Source organism: Gracilinanus agilis, chromosome 1 (assembly GCF_016433145.1).
Source record: "Gracilinanus agilis isolate LMUSP501 chromosome 1, AgileGrace, whole genome shotgun sequence".
Lineage (NCBI taxonomy): Eukaryota > Metazoa > Chordata > Mammalia > Didelphimorphia > Didelphidae > Gracilinanus > Gracilinanus agilis.
Genome location: NC_058130.1, coordinates 189039266 through 189058769, shown reverse-complemented (window position 1 = coordinate 189058769; position 19504 = coordinate 189039266).

Below are 19504 nucleotides of genomic sequence, written 5' to 3'. Positions count from 1 at the left end.
CTACATCATCATGAGGCTAAATGCCCTGATTAAAAAAAGTAGAATGTATATACTTTTAAAATTAATACACTTGATATTTTTGCATAATTTTGGTTAGGTAGCACCAGCTCAGGAAAATAGTTCACTCTTTTAAAAAAAAATTGCCGGTTTATAACACCTCTTTCTATAGTTTATCTCACAGTAGACATTTCCCTTCCTATCTTTCATAAAATGCCCATAAAACCCCATCCTCAAGAACTTTGCGCTCTTGTTCTGTTTTCAATTTGGGAACAATATGTCTCCAAAGCACCACCCATCAGAAGAGAAAGACATAGTGACTGACAAGGTGAGGTCTTTGTTTGGTTGTATTTCAATTCTTGCACTTTGCAAAATCCCCTACACTTTAGATATAAATCAGTTAAAGTTATATTCTAAAATGAATTTTGCATGAAATGTCAGCCAGAGTCTATGGAAAGGCTACAATATTTATGACTAGTGCTTTTTCTTAGGGGAGGTAGAAAAAATCAGGCCAATTCAGTTTATCCTTAGGAACAATTATCCTATGGGAAAAATTTGGAGGGAATGTGGAAGAGAGAAGGCAAATGTCTCTTATAAATGCAAGATACATTGTTTCTACCATTTTGAATAAAGCCAAAATCTAGGATTTTCCAAGAAAACTAATCTGTAGTCCTTGCCATTGGCAGTAGGGTATGGAGTTTGGAAGACTAGGGGCAGCTAAAGAGGGGAAAAAAGTCAATCAGGAGCCTGCTGTGGGAATGCATTTGTTAAGAGGGAGGCCATTATAACATGAGCTCTGTGTTACTGGAAGGATGTTAGGGTTGAGTCAAAGCTCCAGTTAGATTGCCTTGGGAAACAGAGCTCATTGTTTACGAAGGGTGGAAACATTGTGGGCTATGAACAGCAGTGATCCCCATTGTCTACAGAATAATACATAAATCCTTTATTTGGCATTTCAAGTTATCTACAGTTGGGTACTTTCTGAACTTAATATCCCACTATTCTCCATTTTAATAAGATTTGTCTCTGCTGATATTACAATGCATTTTTCATATTTCTGCTACCATATTGCTCACACTATTATTAGTCTTTTTTTTTAAAAAAACCTTTATCTTCTGTCTTGGAATCAATACTGGGTATTGGTTCCAAGGCAGAAAAGTGGTAAGGGCTAGGCAATGGGGGTCAAGTGACTTGCCCAGGGTCACACAGCTAGGAGGTGTCTGAGGCCAGATTTGAATCGAGGACCTCCCATCTCTAGGCCTGGCTCTCAATCCACTGAGCTACCCAGCTGCCCCCCCCCACTAGAATATACTTTTGACCTTTCACCCGTTGAGTGTTAGGAAGCCTACAGGAGAGCAGGGGTCATCTGTCCCTAACTGGAAAGAAACATCCTCTTCTCACAGTCATTGCCATCTTTGATGAAGAACAAGGCGGTGGTCCCCTCTGGGCTGGATCTGGGCTCCACCAAGCCATTTGAAGAGGAGAAGATGCTTTATTAAAAGGCTGCAATATCCCCTGAATGGTGAAGAGAGCTGTTGTTTAATTCATGGGGAAGTCATTAATTAGTGAAAAAGGCTATTCAGTCCAGGAGTTGGAGCCGAGACCTGGAAATCCAGTATCATGTCAGCTCGCTTTTGCTTTTGACTTGGCTCGTGTGAGATCAAGCCACGTAACCTTTTGTTGTTCCTGATTCTCCTGGCTCTGAAATGAAGCTTAATGTTATTAGGAGTTTGGTACAATGATTTGAGGTCTGAAGAGAAAAACTTAGAAGGCACGTTATAGCTAAATTAGGTAAAAAAAAAACCATTTGGAACGATTCACACCAGAATATGATATATTGTGGGAACTTCGCTTTTTATTAAAAAGAAAAACAAAAGCAAAACTTTTTACCCGGAGAATTGGGAGCCACAGCAGAGTCCATAGTTGCTCTGTCATCCACATGATTGTTGCCCTTATCCAGATACTGTGTCCTGTAGAGGCGACCACCTTTAAGAAATGCATCTTTTTTTTTTTTTTTTNTCACACAGCTAGGAGGTGTCTGAGGCCAGATTTGAATCGAGGACCTCCCATCTCTAGGCCTGGCTCTCAATCCACTGAGCTACCCAGCTGCCCCCCCCCACTATTATTATTCTCATCTAGAATACCCTCCCCCTTCTACTGTGTCATCTAAATTATATATATATATATATATCTTTCAAGTACCAGATCAAGTCCTACTTCCTCTGTGAAGTCTTTGTTGTATACTCCAGCCTCAATGCTTTCTCAACCTTTTGAATGTACCATTAATATGGAAAAATCAAATTTTGGATTTGAGTTATTTGAGTTATTTTATTTCTGTATCTATAACTTGCCCTCCAAATAGCTTTTAAATTACTTGAAGGCAGAGACTTATGATATTACTCTGTATCTATTATCATCTACCACAAAGTAATAAATCTGAGACCTTTAAAGTTTGCAAAACATTTTACATATATTATTTCATTTGAGCTTCATAACGACTCTATAAGGTAGATACTATATCGATCCCATTTTATAGATGAGAAAACAAACTCTGGGAGATTGCTTTAGGGTCTTACATATATATATATATATATTCAAAGTGGATTATGAACCCACTCTTCTGATTCCAAGTCCAGGGCTCTTTCCACTCAATATATTTTCTAAGTAAATGTTTGGTAAATGCTCATTGATTTATTAATCTCTTAGATTTTTATGCCCATTTGCTTTGGGTTTGGTTTAAAATGGGGATTTCCTTCTCTCCCTTTGCCAAGCTAAGTCTCATCTCTATTTTGGTATGGTGGTGGTGAGATACACCTTGGGCATCCACTTTCATTTTGGCCTTTGGAGTTCCACTTTTGCATACCCACTTTGGTTTGCTAGGTAGCACAGTAGATAAAATGCCAGTCTTGGAGCCAGGATCAAATCTGTATTCAGACATTTCCTAGCTGTATGACCTTGGACAGGTTACTTAACCCTAATTGCCTAGTCTTTGCCATTCTTCTGTCTTAGAATTCATATGAAGACAGAAAGTAAGGATTTAAAAAAATAAAAGAATAGCTCCCTTGAGGGGCTCAGAGGTCAGTTTGTTTCTAGGGTGTGGGGGAGTGTCAAAAGATTAGGATCTAGGGTGAAGCCAGAAACAAGTTGAGGTCAGAAAATTAAGCGTGAATCAGTTTTATAAAGTCTTAGGTATTAGAGTTAAATGCAATTTTAATGATTGTTTTGTCTATCTCCTTCAAATGCAAAAAAGTGTGGTTCAGATGGGCTAAATGGCTTGGACACATAGCTAGTAAATAGCAGAGAGAGTATTTGAACTCTGATCTTTTGACTTCATGGAAAATTTTGAATATTTAGTAATAGATAAAGCATATGCACACACACATATTTGATAGGAACTGTAACTAAGCACACTAGGACAAAAACAAAACAATCCCTATCCTCAAGGAGCTTAAAAATGTGTTTGTATACAAAGACACATATATCTTTTGGTATATGGATACGGATTATGTTGTAACTTTTCTGAGCCCCCAGGGGTATTTGCTAGGTCCTAGAACAGTGTTGGCAAATCTATGGCACAAGTGCCAAAGATGGCACACAGAGTGCTTTCTGTGGTCACACAGCCATCCTCTACCCCACCCAGAGTTCATTGCTAGAAAGGCAGAGGAACTTGGTTGGAGCTTCTTTCTCCCACTTCTCCGCCATGCCTGATGATATTTTTTTCACATTCCCTACCCCTCTGCTCAGTAGCCCAATGGGAGCACACAGGGTGGGGGGAGGGAGGGAAGGTAGGTGGCTCACAAGCAGCAGAGCTGGAGGGGAGCAGAGTGCTCCAGCCCTCCTCCCCCTCTCTACACTTGCTAAGGACATTCCTCACTTCATCAGCCCCTCCACCCAGCATCCCAATGGGAGTGCTTTCTCCCTCCCTTGTGTGGGGCAAGGGGGAGGCAGAGCTTGCCTGGCACTCAGTCTGGGGTGGGGGGATAGAGAGGAGGGACCCAGCACTCCATCTCTAAAAGGTTTGCCATCAATGTCTGAGAAAATACTTCAAAGCCACAAAACAAAAAGAAAAGGTCAATAGGTTAAAAACAGTTCAATGAACAAGTTGTGGTACATGATTGTAATGGAATACTATTGTGTTATAAGAAATGACAAAGATGATCACTAAAAAACCTGGAAAGACATATGAAGTGATGCAAAGTGAAGAGAGTAGAACCAAGAGAACACTGTACACAACAGCAATAATATAGGATGACCAATTGTGAATGACTTAACTATTGTCAACAAGGCAAGGATCCAGGACAACTCCAAGGGACTCATGACAAAAAAAGGATATCCACTAACCATAGAAAGAGCAGATGGAGTTTGAATGCAGACTGAAACATGCAATTCTTCACTTTATCTCCTCCATGAATTTTTCTTTAGTATAAGCAATATGTGCCTTGTTTCATATGACAAACAAGAAAATGTCTTGTGATAACATATGTACAACCTATATCATATACATATATTTTTAAAAATCACTTATTTTTCTGTCTTATAATCATCACTGTGTATTGGTCCCAAAGCAGAAGAGTAAAAACTAGGCAATGGGAGTTAAGTAAGGGTCACACAGTAGGAAATACCTGAGGTCATATTAGAACCCAGGACCTCTCATCTCTAGGCGTGCCTTTCAATCCACTGAGCCACCCAGCTGTTCCCAATAACCTATATCATATTGTCTGCCTTCTTGGGGAAAGAAGAGAGGTCAGAGGGAGTTTATTTATTTCTTGTTGAATAGGAGCATTTTGAAAAGATGTAGGGTTAATGATAATCATATCAAAAAAGAAAGAAAAGAACGTTGATGAATCATTTAAAAACACAAATAAGAGAGCAAAAGAAAATGCAAAATGGGACCCAGATGAGCAAAGCAGTGTTGGAATTACCATGTTAAGTTTGAAATATGTGTATTTTAATAGCTATATTTAATGGAGATTCACAATTTCAAATGTGATCCTCTTTTTTCTATTCTTTGAATGTAGAAATGTTCATATTTATTAATGCTTTTCAAGTTCATGATAGTAAAAATGAAAATTAAAAAAAAAACACAGTTCAATGACTGTTATAAAAGACTACCTCTGAAGCATGCTGCCAAAGAATGAGTTACTTAAAACATATGGGAAAAGCTTTTGTTTACTTATCATACTACCATTATTTGCTTGCAAACCTTATATGCCCAAATACATGATTGATTTTTGTAAAGATGTTATGGACAGCCAAGAAATATTCATTCTCCTTTCTATTCCCATTCAGAAATCACTGGAATCTATCATACTTACATTTTCTACAATTTTCATATTTCCTTTGGTTAGCTTTGTATAGATTGGAAATGGATATAATGAGGACTCTAACTATTATAGTTTTACCATATGGTATTCCCTATAAATTTATTAACTTTTTCTTTAAAATATTTAGATGCTGTGTCATTTGGTGTATACAGGGTGCCCCAAAAAGTTTTGGTATCATTTTAAGTTTTATAAACTTCAATAAACCTGAAGTGGAACTAAGACTTTTTGAGACAGTTGGTATCTTCATGTACATATTTTACTCTCGATAAGAGTTAGGGCAGTGCTGGTGAACCTTTTAGAGACAGAGTGCCCAAACTGCACCCTTGTGCTACATGTGAGCCACCCTCTTACCCCAGACAAGGGAGGGAGGAAGTGCTCCCATTGGGCTACTGGGCAGAGGGGCACGTTATGTGAGGAATGTCCTCAGGCACATGTGGAGAGAGGGAGGGGAGCCTTCCAGCATGCGTGCCATAGATTCACTAATATAGTTATAGGGTATCTTTAAATTGAATGTAATTTCCCTGTTTAATCTCTTTTAAATAGGTCTATTTTTACTGTTGGGCAATTAAGTGGTGCAATGGATAGAGCGCTGGGCCTGGAGTCAGAAAGCCTCATCTTTCTGGGTTCGAACCCAACCTCAGACACTTACAAGTTGTATGACCCTGGGCAAGTCACTTAACCCTGTTTGCCTCAGTTTCCTCATCTATAAAATGAGCTGGAGGAGGAAATGGAAATCACTCCAGTGTTAATGCCAAGAAAACCTCAAATGGGGATCATAAAGAGTTGGACATGACAGAAAAAAACAACTGAAGAGCAGCAGCAGCATTTTTACTGTTGCTTTTTCTGATATTGTGATAGCTATCTCTGCATTTTTAAGATCAACTAAAGCATTTGTACTACCTGTGAATCTTGATGTTTCAAGGGTGTTTCATATAAACAACATTGTTTTCTGCTTTCTAATCCATTCTGTAATCCTCTTTTGTTTTATGGGTAAGTTTGTTCCCCTTATGTTTACAGCAATGGTTGTTAATTATGTATGTACTTCCATACTTTCCTATTATACTTTTCTTTCTCTTTGCCCCCTGTTCTCCTTTTAAAAAGAAGAGGATGGTGAAGGAGAGGCATGTGCTTAATTAGTCATTTAAATTCCTGGGGTCTACTTCCCCTCCAGAGCAAACCAGTATTTTCTCTTTGGATTTCTTGTTCATAACTCAGTCTGGAGCTCTTTTTAAATCCTTGCTGGAATAATTGTTTTAAAGGTAAACTGTTTTGCTCTGGATCACTCCTTATTTAAACCAAAAACTTGGCTATTATTTGTAAGTACCACATTTTAAGTGGAACTTCTCTCTGTCTCTTTCTCTGATTCTGTCTCTGTCTTTGTCTTTGTCTCTCTTGTCACCCACCCCACACTAGGAGCTTTTAGGTTATCCTTTTTGCTACTTATTTATTCTATTATCCACAGGAAGAACATGTTATGCTTTTAACCTTTTACAGTTTTCAAAACTAAAACCTTCTCTAGATTTAAATGTGTCTTTCAAGTATAAGTATATATGGATTTCTTATCTGGAGAACTTCAGTTACCTATAGGAAATCCACTCTGCTTATGTGTTGGGAAAATGAAACAATAGAAGATAGTTGGAGGGAATTATTTGCTGAACAACTAAAAGTTAATGTCTCCTTTTCTCCCTCTTGAAAAGGTTACAGGAAATATAGTCGCATGTGCCCTGTAATTGTGTGTTTGATTTTTCGAAATCTTATAGGGAATCTGAATGATTGGTTTGGCATATCTTCATCTTTTTTATTTTCAGAAAATTTCCCCAAACCATCCTCTTAAGAAAAATTAAATGGATACCATTTATGTTTTATATCACAGTAATTTTCCAATCCTTAATTCCCTTTAATCTTTTCTTATAAAAGGATGTACAGGGGGCAGCTGGGTAGCTCAGTGGATTGATAACCAGGCCTAGAGACGGGAGGTCCTAGGTTCAAATCTGGCCTCAGACACTTCCTAGCTGTGTGACCTTGGGCAGGTCACTTGATCCCCATTGCCTACCTTTACCGCTCTTCTGCCTTAGAGCCAATACACGGTATTGACTCCAAGATGGAAGGTAAGGGTTTAAAAAAAAAAGAATATAAAAAAATAAAAGGATGTATAGTTCAGAAAATCAACAATGAAGCAACTATGTCTGAGAATATATGCAACCTTTTACACCCATACTTTTTCAGGACTCACACAAGAGGATAGACATGCATGTTGTCATCTGTTCTCTAGGACCAAGATTGGTCATTTCAATCAGTTTGAGTTTGTCTTTAAAAATAAAACTTTTCTTACCCTGTAGCTATGAATAATCTCTCATTTTTGATTATTGTTTTCTTTTGGTTCTAATGTTTGATTTCTAAATCAATCTCTATTCCTAGAGGAATTTTAGAAGCTAAAGGACTCAAACCTACACACTTATACAAAGCAATACTTAAGCAGCTTTTTATTTTGTGTCTTATTTTGCTTCAACCTATTGGTAAATTTCTAAGGGATTTCTACCTAAAAATTTCCTGAGTCATATTATACTACCTATGATTCCATTCACCTGTGGGCAACAATGAACTGATTGAGAATTCTTATGTTTTTCAGGCTCTATTCTTCCCTCAAGGTTGGTTAAGGGTTAGTGACTCAGGAACACAGCTGGAAGAATTTTGCAAATATTGGAATTTGGGAATTGTCTATTGAGTCCATGTCACATTCATTTTGAATATGACCATTAGGAATAATTATTTATCCTTTGAAGAGAGATGTAATTTTTTTTGAATGTCACTTGGAGTCAAGTCTGGTGAATCTGATGCTTGGGAAAAAATGCCCCTTAAGTGAAATGAGTCTATACAGTAATGAAGCCTTCCTATATATAGATGGAAAACTGATTAAATTCAGTTCTATTCAACAAGCGTTTGCCAAATGCTTAGTACTAAGACATTGTTCTAGAACCTAGGGATACAACGAAACAAATGAAACACTTTTTACCTTCAAAGAATTTATGTTCTACTTGGGGAGAAACAATATACATGTAAATAAATCTATCCATCTGTCTATCTGTCTGTCTATCTTTCTATCTATATAAATATAATTTTGGGGGGGGAAGCACTAATGACTGAGGGGAATTATGAAAGGACCTGCATAGGAGATTGCTTCTAGACTGAGCCTTAAAGAGAGTTCTAAGAGGTGAGGGTGAGGAGGGAAAGAGAGAATTCTAGATAGGAAGGATATAATGCACAATGTACTCTTGTGAGAGATGGTATGTTATGTATCAGGAAGAAACAACAAGTAGGCAAATTTGACTGGGCCCCTAGAGTGAGAGGCATTATGGCATTATTCTGGAAAGACATGTTTAAGGCAAATTGGAAAGGGCTTTATATGTCAGCCGGGGTGTTTGTAGGTGTATAGTGAAACTTGCTCAAACTAGTTCACAAGAGTTGATTGTTAAATTTTAGTGTGTAGATTTACATCTCAGTAATTGGCAAATGCTACAAATCAGGTTTGGAATTCTTGTTTTGTTGATTGTCTAGACTTAGGAAAATGGTGGAGAAAATGTTAAGAAGGCAGATTAAATTTTTGTGTCATGTACATGCCTCCCTTTAACACTGGTTTGTTTGTATTTATTTCATCATAGAGTTGGTGGAAGGGAGTCACTGAAGATCCTAGAGCAGGGGATTAATAGGTCAAATCTGGTTTTGGGGAATATTAATTTATCATTAGAATAGCATGTAGGGTTGATTGGAGTAGGGAGATGCCAGAGCATGGAAAATCAATTAGAAGGAGATTGCAATAATCCAAGAGAGCAGTGATGATAGTCTTAGCTAAGGTAGTGGCAATGTAAGTGGTACCAAAGACATTTGCCAAAGAGGAATTGTTTTGAGCAATGAGAGCATTATTAGAGTGAGGGGTTGGTTAAAAGATCTATTATGCTAATTCAATCATACTCTTTCAACCTCCCCCTCCCCAAATTGCCCCCTAATAAAAGGATGACGACACCTAGAATTTACTTTTTCTACGTAGTCTTCAAGCAATATCAAGTTGTGATATTGCCTTTGATGGATACACTGAGGGAGAAACACAATGTGATTTACTCCCAGTACCATGTTGCCCTAGGTAACAGCATAAGGCTCAAGGCCAGGCCTAGGCTTCCTTGGAGGCTGGCTGTCTTCTCTTGCCATGGTATAGTAACATAGTTCTTGTTCTTTTTCTTGTTCTTGTTCTTCTCCTTCTTCTTCTTTACTTTCTATCTTAGAACCAATACTGCATATTAGTTCCAAGGCAGAAGAGCAGTAAAATGAAGATTAAGTGACTTGCCCAGGATCACACAGCTAGGAAGCATCTGAAGTCAAAATCGAACCCAGGACTTCCTTTCTCTGGACCTAACTTTCTACTCACTGAGCCACCTAGTTGCCCCCTAACATAGTGCTTCTGCTAAAGTGCTGTTCATAATCATCTGGCTGCTTTCAAAGCAGGACAGTGAGAAGTATAGGGAGACTAATCTCATCATTGGGAGCAAAGGAATCTCTTTTGTGTTGTCTCTTGGAAGTTTCTTTTATGATAGAGTGGATGGGGTGTTCAGAGAGGACTAGCACCTCTTGGCCTGCTCAGCCCTTTTCAAAGGTGCTCATCCATCTTTGATATCCCCCTTTCACCCAGCTCTTACCTGTGGCTCCAAGAAGCTGTCATATGGTAGAGTGGCCATACCCTAGTAGAGTCATACAGGCTAAACTCTAGTTTGGGTTTAACAGGAAAACTGACAGACCTCAAACCCATTGGCGAATTATGGGGATGTCTACCCCAAGCATGTGAAGACTTCCCCCAGCGGAATGGACAGATGAGAACAATTTGTTTCAATAGCCATGAAGGCAGCTGAATGAAGCAGATGCTGCGGGGTTTTTCCACTGCATCCCAGTCCATTGTCAGTTGTCCTGATTTTTGTCTCGTCAATGGGCTTCAACGATTCTGGAAGGGAAAGTGAGACTGATGACTTTGTACAACCCTGCCTGACTTAAATCCAATTTACACTCAAGTCAGGACATCAGCCCTTGATGCCATTGGTCCTACTTGAAAATGACAGATCAACAACAACAGTTTTTAAGGCATAAATCCTTGTGATTAAAGTGGCAAACATATACCCTACTTTTTCCTGGGCCAGATTTCTATTTTGAAGAATTATTTGGGAACAATTTTTGGATGGGAATGGGACCATCAACTAACGGGAAGAATTATAAGGATGATATTAGAAAATAAGTATTGTTTTATTACTTTAGAGATAAGAAGTAGAGAAGCTGGCTTGAGAAAGAAATATACCTAAAATATATCTAAATATACCTGAGTTCTTTAGAAACAAAACTGTATTTTTGCTTACAGTTTGTCAAGAGGGGGATGGGAAAAACATGAATGAGAGTATCAAATAGCCTTGAAGTACATATGGATTAAGCTGGTGAAAGGTGACATTTCTCCCCTTCGTGAGTTAATAATATCTTTTTTTTTTCCTTAGAAACTTTACCTGGAGGTTTTGTGTGCTATAAAAAATGCTCACCCAACTGAAGTGATAAAAGACATGTTTTCTTATCTGAATGCAGTGGCATTTTAAAAGGCTGTCTTTGTTAAATTTAAACTTGCATGTCAAAAAATTATACTCTTCATATGATTTGTCCTCTATTTGTTCAATGTTACTGTACAGGGATGTTGATACAAAGCAAGACAGTGTACTTTTAAGTTCTAAAGTACTTTTGTTGTACAAGAATTTTGACAATGCCAGACTAATCTTTCATGAATGACTGTGAATTGCCATGGGATGACAATGTAAATCCATGTTAGACTATTCTAAACCATCACCTGGCATGATGATGTGTATTTCACTGTGGGCTTCATTTGTAGCTCTGTCTCAGACGGAGTGTTTTTGGAGTTTGAGTGTCTCAACTTGCCACCATTTTTTATGCAAGGATGGAACATAATAGATGTTTTCCAATGAAAGAAATAGCAGCGAGGTAGTCTATAGACTTCTATAGTGACTCATCTAAAAAATTGTAGTCATCCCTTTTTTTTGGAATATTTACAGAATTAATCAATGAACAAGCTCCTCTGTGCCAGGCATTGTGCTAGATGCTAGGGACAGAAATACAGGGAATGAAGCAACCTCTATTCTCAAGGGGCTTCCCATTCTAACTGGGGAGGCAACCTGTACGTATATAATTATGTACAGAAATAATTAACTATGGGCCAGGAAGTATGTAAATGGGATAAAAAGAAAGGCAAAAATAGATCCTACCCTCAAGGAACTCATATTCTAGTGGGAGAAACAACATATAAATTCAGTTAATTCAAGACACATATATATTCAATAATATTGGAGGAAGTCACTAGCAGTATATATACTGCTGGTATATTATTAATTATTATTAATCACTATATGTTAAAATTATATTAATCAATATAACCAATTAATATAATATTATTACTTATATATGTATACATATATATATATAGCATCTATGTATATATATACACATATATACACACAGTATATGGAAAATAAAAATAATATTGGGGGGAAGTTGCACTAGCATTTGGGGATAGGAGGTTTGGAAGGAATCTGGAAAAAGTCTCTTACGTGGTGAGAATTGAGCTGAGATCCAAAGAATATTAGAGAAACTAAGAGGTAAAGTTGAAGGAGAGCATTCTAAGTTTTGGGGGAAACCTGCATAAAGGTATGGAGACTAGAGATGGAATGTTGGTTGTGAGGAACAAAAGGCCAATGTCACTACATCAGAATGTATAGAGGAGAGGAGAGTGTAAGAAGACTGGAAGGGTAGGAATGGGCTAGGTTATGAAGAATTTTAAATGCCAAACAAGGCTTTGGCACAGAATATTTGATCTTGGCAATAACAGGGATCCATTGAGGTTTATCGAGGGGAGTTGGCACATTCATGCTTTAGGAAAATCACTTGGGTAACTGAGTGGAGGATGGATTGGAATAGGAGAAGCTTGACCCTTGGAGACCAATTAGAAGGTGATCATTTCAGTAATCTAGGCAAGAGATGACAAGGGCCTGATGAGGGCTATGACTATGAATGGAGAGAAGAGGGAAAATACAAGAAATGTGAAAGAAGAAATGATGAGATTTGCAAAAGTTTAGAATCACTAGAATTATGCACTTGTTTGGAATGTTATGAAGGATTTCTATAAAGATACAGGTTGAAACAGATGACCTCTGGGGTCCCTGTTGATCTTGAGGATGTGACTTGGTAGAGACTGAAATGTATATATTTTTTGGTGGTGAATAAGTTTTTGGGGATGGTTAGAGAAGCATTTTTTACACTGTATTTGAAGATTCCAAGGATCCTGTGGGAACTAGCTGGTACTCCATGGAGGAATTTCCCAGATGGAATAATTAGCTGTTAGATTTTGGTGATATTCCTGACTTTCTCCATGTTTTCCAGTAGCATGATGCTATTATTCCTGTGCCTTTGTCTCAAAATGATTCTTTCATTTTCATTCTGGAATGGCTTATTCATTCACACATGCAAGCAAGGACTAAACCAAAAATTATTGTCTTCCCTTGGTGGATAGGTGGAATTTAGATAAATGGATATGCAACTACATACCTGAATATCAGGAATGTTAATTTATTTTATTACTACATATATATTTATATACCTATACATAGCTATATATGTAATTTTAAATCATAGATCTTTGAACAAGTGGTAAAATTTAATACATAATTAATCCATTAAAGAAAATAGTAATGAAACAAAATTAATATTTCTAATTTTTAGTTATGCAGTTTGCAATCCAATTCTCTATTTTTCCTCTTTCTACCCAAAGGAGGGTATATTTTCCTGTGTGTGTGTGCGTGTGTGTGTGTGTGTGTGTGTGTATGTTTGTATGTGTCTTTATGAGAGAGAGACAGAGAAAGAGAGACACACACAGAGACAGAAACACACAGCGAGAAACTCCTTGAAGACAGAAATTGTTTTATTTTTATTTTTTTGTACACCTGATACATAGTACATACTTAATCAATGCTTATTGAATTGAATTTTATTGAAATGAGAATCAAAAAGTTTGAACACCTTTGGGTAAGGAGATCTTTTGTTTTCAGAGTAGATTATTTTCAGTGCAAAAATGTATCATTTTCATTCTTTTTTTCTTGGTAGCAAATTCATTCTACCATGGCTTGTTAAACCTGTTTATTAAGCAGTGTTTTTCTTTCCTTTTATCTCAACCCCGCCCCCCCAACCCCTTTAAGAACTAGTTGGCCTTGATATTACTTAAATATTACTTATGTCTTGAAAGCTGCAAGGGATTGGCCAAAAACTTTGAATGGCTGTTTACTTTATGGAAATGACTGAACACATAATGACAATGTTCAAGGACTCCAGAAGAATTGGAGAAGGGATATGGAAAGGGGAATATGGAGATCCCAGTTCCCTGTGGCAGCTATGACATTACTTATGCCTGATCTTGATAGCTTCTGCTCTGTCTGGGACTGCCTCAGGATGGCTTTTGTGAACAGTCACTGATACGGCCACCCACCTCTAATCCCAGACATCCTGAAACATTCAGGGTCCCTGAAACAGCTGACATTTGAATGGGAGGCCTGACTAGATGATGGAATGTTTTTCATTCCTGGTTTCTGGAGGGATAAAAAGATTATGTTTGGCAAAGGTGATTATTCAGCTTGAATGGCTCACCCAGAGTCCCTTCTGGTAGTGACTGCTGCTGCTGCTGCTGCTCACCCTTCAGGTTGAAAAATGAAGCTGATTTTTGCATGAGGGAAGGGTATAAGAGAATATTTGGTTTTCTGTGAAGGTCTCAGGAGGATGGTTTTTCCTCCTAGTCTTTTCAATGAGGCTATCTAGCAATTTTGGGTAGTTAAGAGTTATGATGAATACAGTCCTGGATTGGAGTCAAGAAGATCTGTGTTCAAATCCTGATTTAGGTACTTACTGGCTATGTGAATTGGGGCAAATCATTTCATATTTGTCAGCCTTGCTTTCCTTGTCTACAAAACAGTGATAATAGCATCTATTTCATAGGCTTATTTTTTTCATTGACTTTATTTCATAATCAAAGGTTTATTTTCAGCATTAAAAGAGACAATATGGGGGCAGCTAGATAGCAAAGTGGATGGAATATCAAGCCTGGAGTTGTGAGGAGCTGGTTCAAATGTGACCTCAGATAATTCTTAGCTGTGAGACCTTGGGCAAGTCACTTAACCTCATTGTCTAGCCCTTGCTGCTTTTCCATCTTAGAATTGATACTGACAGAAGGTAAAGATTTAAATAAAAAGATATTACTTTGGTGCTCAGCAGTCATTACTATTTTCTGTCATATTGCCCAGGTGCCTACTTGTGGCCATTTCAGAATTTTGTTTAAGGTATTTTTTGGGGGGGGTAAGGGGAAGCAGAGAATAATTCCTGTGATTTCTCTGGTATAGGGAGCCTCTACCAAGTAATATAAGGAAAAGTATAGCTTTTAGTCAGAGTATTGACTTACCCAGAGTTCCATAGTCAGCATATGTTGTAGATAGGACTTAATCTCAGGTCTCTATGTCACTGAGGGTCAGTTTTCTTAGAGAATAGTGCAAGGAAATGAGACTTTAGGCCCCACTATAGTTCCCAAGTATAAGCAGAAGAGACCAAGTAGACCCAATCTCACAGGAAGTCTGTCTATATACTTCTAATTACTAATGATGATGATAACAAAATTTTTAAGAATTACAAATATCTTTCCATATAGGAATATAAACAATTTGACCTTATTGAGGCATTTAATTTTTTTCTCTTTCTTATTTACCCTTTCTGTTTTAAGTCTGATATTTTCTTCAGGAATGTTTGGAAATCTTCTATTTTATTAAATGACCATATTTTTTCCTGAAAGAATATTGTCAGTTTTGATGGGTAGATGATTCTCGGTTGTAAACACAGTTTCCTTGCTTTTTAGAATATCAGATTCCAAGGCTTCTGGTTCTACAATGTGGAAGCTGCCAGATCTTGTGTAATGCTGACTGGGGCTCAAATTAATATTTGAATTCTGTCCTTCTGGTTGCTTGCAGCATTTTCTCTTTGGCCTTGGAGTTCCTGGGAATTGTCATTTGGGGTTTTATTGCAGGTGATGATCTGTGGATTCTTTCAATTTCTATTTTGTCCTCTTGTTCAAGAATATCAGGGCAGTTTCCTTTCAGAATTTCTTGTACTACACCTAAGCTTTTTTTTTTTGATCATGACTTTATGTTGTCCAATAATTTTTGTCTCTCCTGTATCTAGTTTCTAGGTCAGTTGTTTTTTCAATGAGATATTTCATATTTTCTTCTTTTTTCTTTTGATTTTGTTTATTGTTTCTTGATGACTCATGAAGTCATTAGCTTCTATTTCCCCAATTCTAATTTTTAAAGAATGAATTTCTACCATGACCTTTTGCTCCCCCTTTTCCATTTGGTCCATTCTCCATTTCATGGAACTCTTCTTTATTAGATTTTTGTGCTTCATTTTCCAGTTGATCAACTTTGCTTTTTAAGCTATTTTCTTTTTTGCATTACTTTCATTTCTTTCCCCAATATTTTTCTACCTCTCTTATTTGATTTTTGAATTCCTTTTTAAGTTTTTCTGAGCACCTAGGCCAATTTCCATTTTTCTTTCAACTTTTACATGTGGTTGCTTTGATCTTACTGTCCCCTATTGACTCTCTGCCTTGCTCTTTGTCTCCACAGAATTTTTCAATGGTCATGTGTTTTTTTTTTTTCTGTTTGCTCATTTTCCTAACCATTTTTTGCCTGTGGCCTGGGAGTTCTGAAAGTTGCTGATTCTGTCTCCTCTGCTGGTGGCTTATAGGACTCAGCACTCTAAGCTATTTTGCCTTAGGGCTAGTGCTTCATCTTCAGTGCACACTTGAAAGGGTTAAGCACTATTGACTTTTGGGTCTCATTGTGGGCTGGTGCCAGGGCTTGGGACTTCAAAGGGTGAGTGTAGGATGTGGGGTGCTCTGTTGTTGGTGTAGACAGAGTCCTGGGATCCCAAAGTTGGTCTGTGCTCAGACTTGGAACCTGGAACAGTAGGTGGGGATGGTTGGCCAGCACTCCTCTAGGTATAGTTTTACTCCTGGTTCCCCCTTATCCCATGAAAATTAATTCATTCTGCTTAATTTTCAAGTTGTTTTCTGAAGGAGAGTCTTCATTCTCCATCTTGCTGTTGGTTTTTGACTCCCTTAATTTTGGGGTGCTTTTAAAGCTTGGTTTGGAAGGATTCTCAGAGCAGTTTCAGCTTTCAGCTAATACCAAGTCATCATCTTACCTCTGCTCTTCCATAGTATTCTGAATGTATATTTTTTGTTTACTCATTCTTCCAGTCTTGACATCAGATTTGATGTTAGTATTAGGTTCTGCTCCCTTCTAGAGGAGTTATTTGGCCTAAGCTTCTGTCCTTTCATATCCTTTTGCTATTTTTATAGCTCAGTCTTAGGGCCTACAAAGTTTTGGTGCTTTCCAAAAAGTATAGAGTAGTCTGTTCATTGTCCTACTAGTCTGAGCTCTGCAAATTCTTGACCAAGGTTGGGTATATTGGTTTATGTATGGTTGAATTTCAGTAGGCTGAAGATGAACTCAGTCATTATTAACCTAAAGGGAGGCTTTGTAGATTTGGTATATGTGCTGCCAAAATGAGCACAGGCTTTATAGATTTGGAATTGGCTCCCCTTTAGTCTGGGACTCTCATTCCCTGGTTTATTCCACTGTAAGCTTGTGCACTGGACTAAAGGCTGAGCTGAGTTGCCCCTTTGCTCTTGCACTCAGAGCCAGAACTTTTTCTATGCTCAGTACTTTCTACCCTGGTTCTTTTTGCTATGGTGCTCAATCTTGGCCTTTTCCTGCATATTGGAAGAAAAAAATGATTCATGATGACTCTTTCTTGGCTTTCCTAATCAGAATTTAGTTCTGTGCATTTTCTTTTCTTTTTTTCTTTTAAACCCTTACCTTTAGTCTTAGAATCAATACTGTGTTTTGGTTCTAAGGCTGAAGAGCAACAAGGACTAGGCATTGGGGGTTAAATGACTTGCTCAGGGTCACACAGCTAGGAAGTAGCTAACGGCAGATTTGAACTGTGGATCACCCATCTTTAGGCCTAGCTCTCAATCCACTGAGCCACTGAGCCATCTCCTTCAGTGTACTTTCTAAGTTGTGGAAGAGATATATTGGGTGAGCGAGGCAGAAATACCTCCTCTCATTCTGCTGTTTTGAGTTCTCCTGTTAGTTTTCTTTTATGAGAGAGAGGAGAGGGAGAAAGAGATAGAGAAGGTATAGGGAGGGGGAGAAACAGGGAGGGAAGGAAGGGGACAGACAGGGACAGAGAGACAGACAGTGAGAGAGAGACACACACAGAATTCATCTAAAAAAAAAGTCAGTTCTGAGTCTCAACTTGTGAATTATCTTGAAGGATGCCCTAGTTTTTGAAATCCAAGGAATAGTTCTGTGGCACTAGAAGGTGTGCTCACATTTTATAGAGAGATACCCTTCACAGGCCTCCTAAATGAGGCTCACAACTCTTTAATCTTGTCAAGCAGATTGAGGAATTCAACAGATTTATCAGGGATTCCTCTGATCAAGACTGCTTTTACTTACCCAGCCAAGTGTTGGAGTTTAGTCAGGTTGCGCTCCTATAAATATTGGAAATAATGAGGCAATAAGAGTTCTCAGAGATATAAAAAGTCTCTGTGATAATCAGAATGTCAGTCTTAATTCTTCCTTGACTCCTTTGCCTCTTGGATCTTTTTGCTATGATTCATTTTGTGTTCGAAACTGATCTACTTCTCAGACTGCCTCCTTCTTGGATGTGTTTCTTTGCTTGATGAATTTGAGATCCACTTTCTACAGCTTCATGGACAAAGGGAAGTTATTCAAGGATACTTGACAATGTGATGAGAAAGTCAGTATTCACAGTCCCAGATCCTCAGTATCTCTCCTCTACCCTTTTAATGTTCCAAACATTCTGCTTCTTCAGTAATGCCCACCAGTGTGATTTGTATAAACAATTGAAGCCCAATGACTTTTGAGGATGATTCTGGTTTGGAAGTATATCAAAATTACTGTAAAGGAAAAAGGAGATACATTGGCATGAATATTCATGCTAATGCTGTAGTTACTTTAAAGACTTAATGTGCCTCCCAGAGCACCTGATTCTGTGGGATCAGAGCAGTTTCCCAAGGGTAGAGGAAGTGCAAAAAGAAAGAGTTGATTTTTGCTTATTGCAACATTTAAATAAAAAAAAAGGTAAAAATTAAAAAAAGAAAATCAGAGCTAGAAGGGTCCTTGTGATCTTCTAGTCAAACTGCTTCATTTTATACATCAGAAAACTGAGCTCCATAGAGAGGAAGTGAGTTGGCTAGGGCCACTCAGCCAATTAGTGATCACCTGAATTAGAACATAAGCTTCCAGACTCATAATCCAGTGCAAATCCTCCTGCTTTTATCAAAATACCGATGATCCCAAATTATTTTGCAAATAAGTTGTATTTGTACCCAAATTCAATTAGAAAGGTTCTTTTTTCTGCTTAGAAAGTCAATTATTTAACTTTCAAGGTGTCCAGTGATTTTTGAGAATGAACCTGATTTGGGATTGTGAAAGACTGGATCCCTATCTGTGATATCTGTGTTTCCATTTTTTGAGCACAGTTGGTAATCAACCCAGATTCTTTGGTTCAGCGTGGGTCTGATGTCTAGATACAGTGTCTTGTCAGCAGATACATCGCTATCATTAGCTTTGGTATTTAGTTGCTTAAAACCAAAAGGAAATGGATGGCTATCACAGAAAGTACATGGAGAGTGAGGGGACTGTCCCTTTCCTGAGTGGTTGTGCAAATGGGAAACAGCTTTGACAAATACTGACCCAGCCCAGAAAGGGCCACTTATTTCCACATATGGCAGTTTTCCCATCTTGGCAATCCTGTCTAACATGTTTCCCCTTCAAGTCAACAATATACATTTGGAAGAAGCCTCAGGACTCATGACTGCAGGGAGTGGATGGAGACAGATGTTAGTTCACAGTTCAGTGTTCTCGTTTGCACTTGTCTAGCACACTCTGGAGGATGGGCGTGGAAAAGATGAGTGGGTTATTTTGGCAAAAGCAATGGCCTTTTGCCTTTTTTTTTCTCCCACTGCA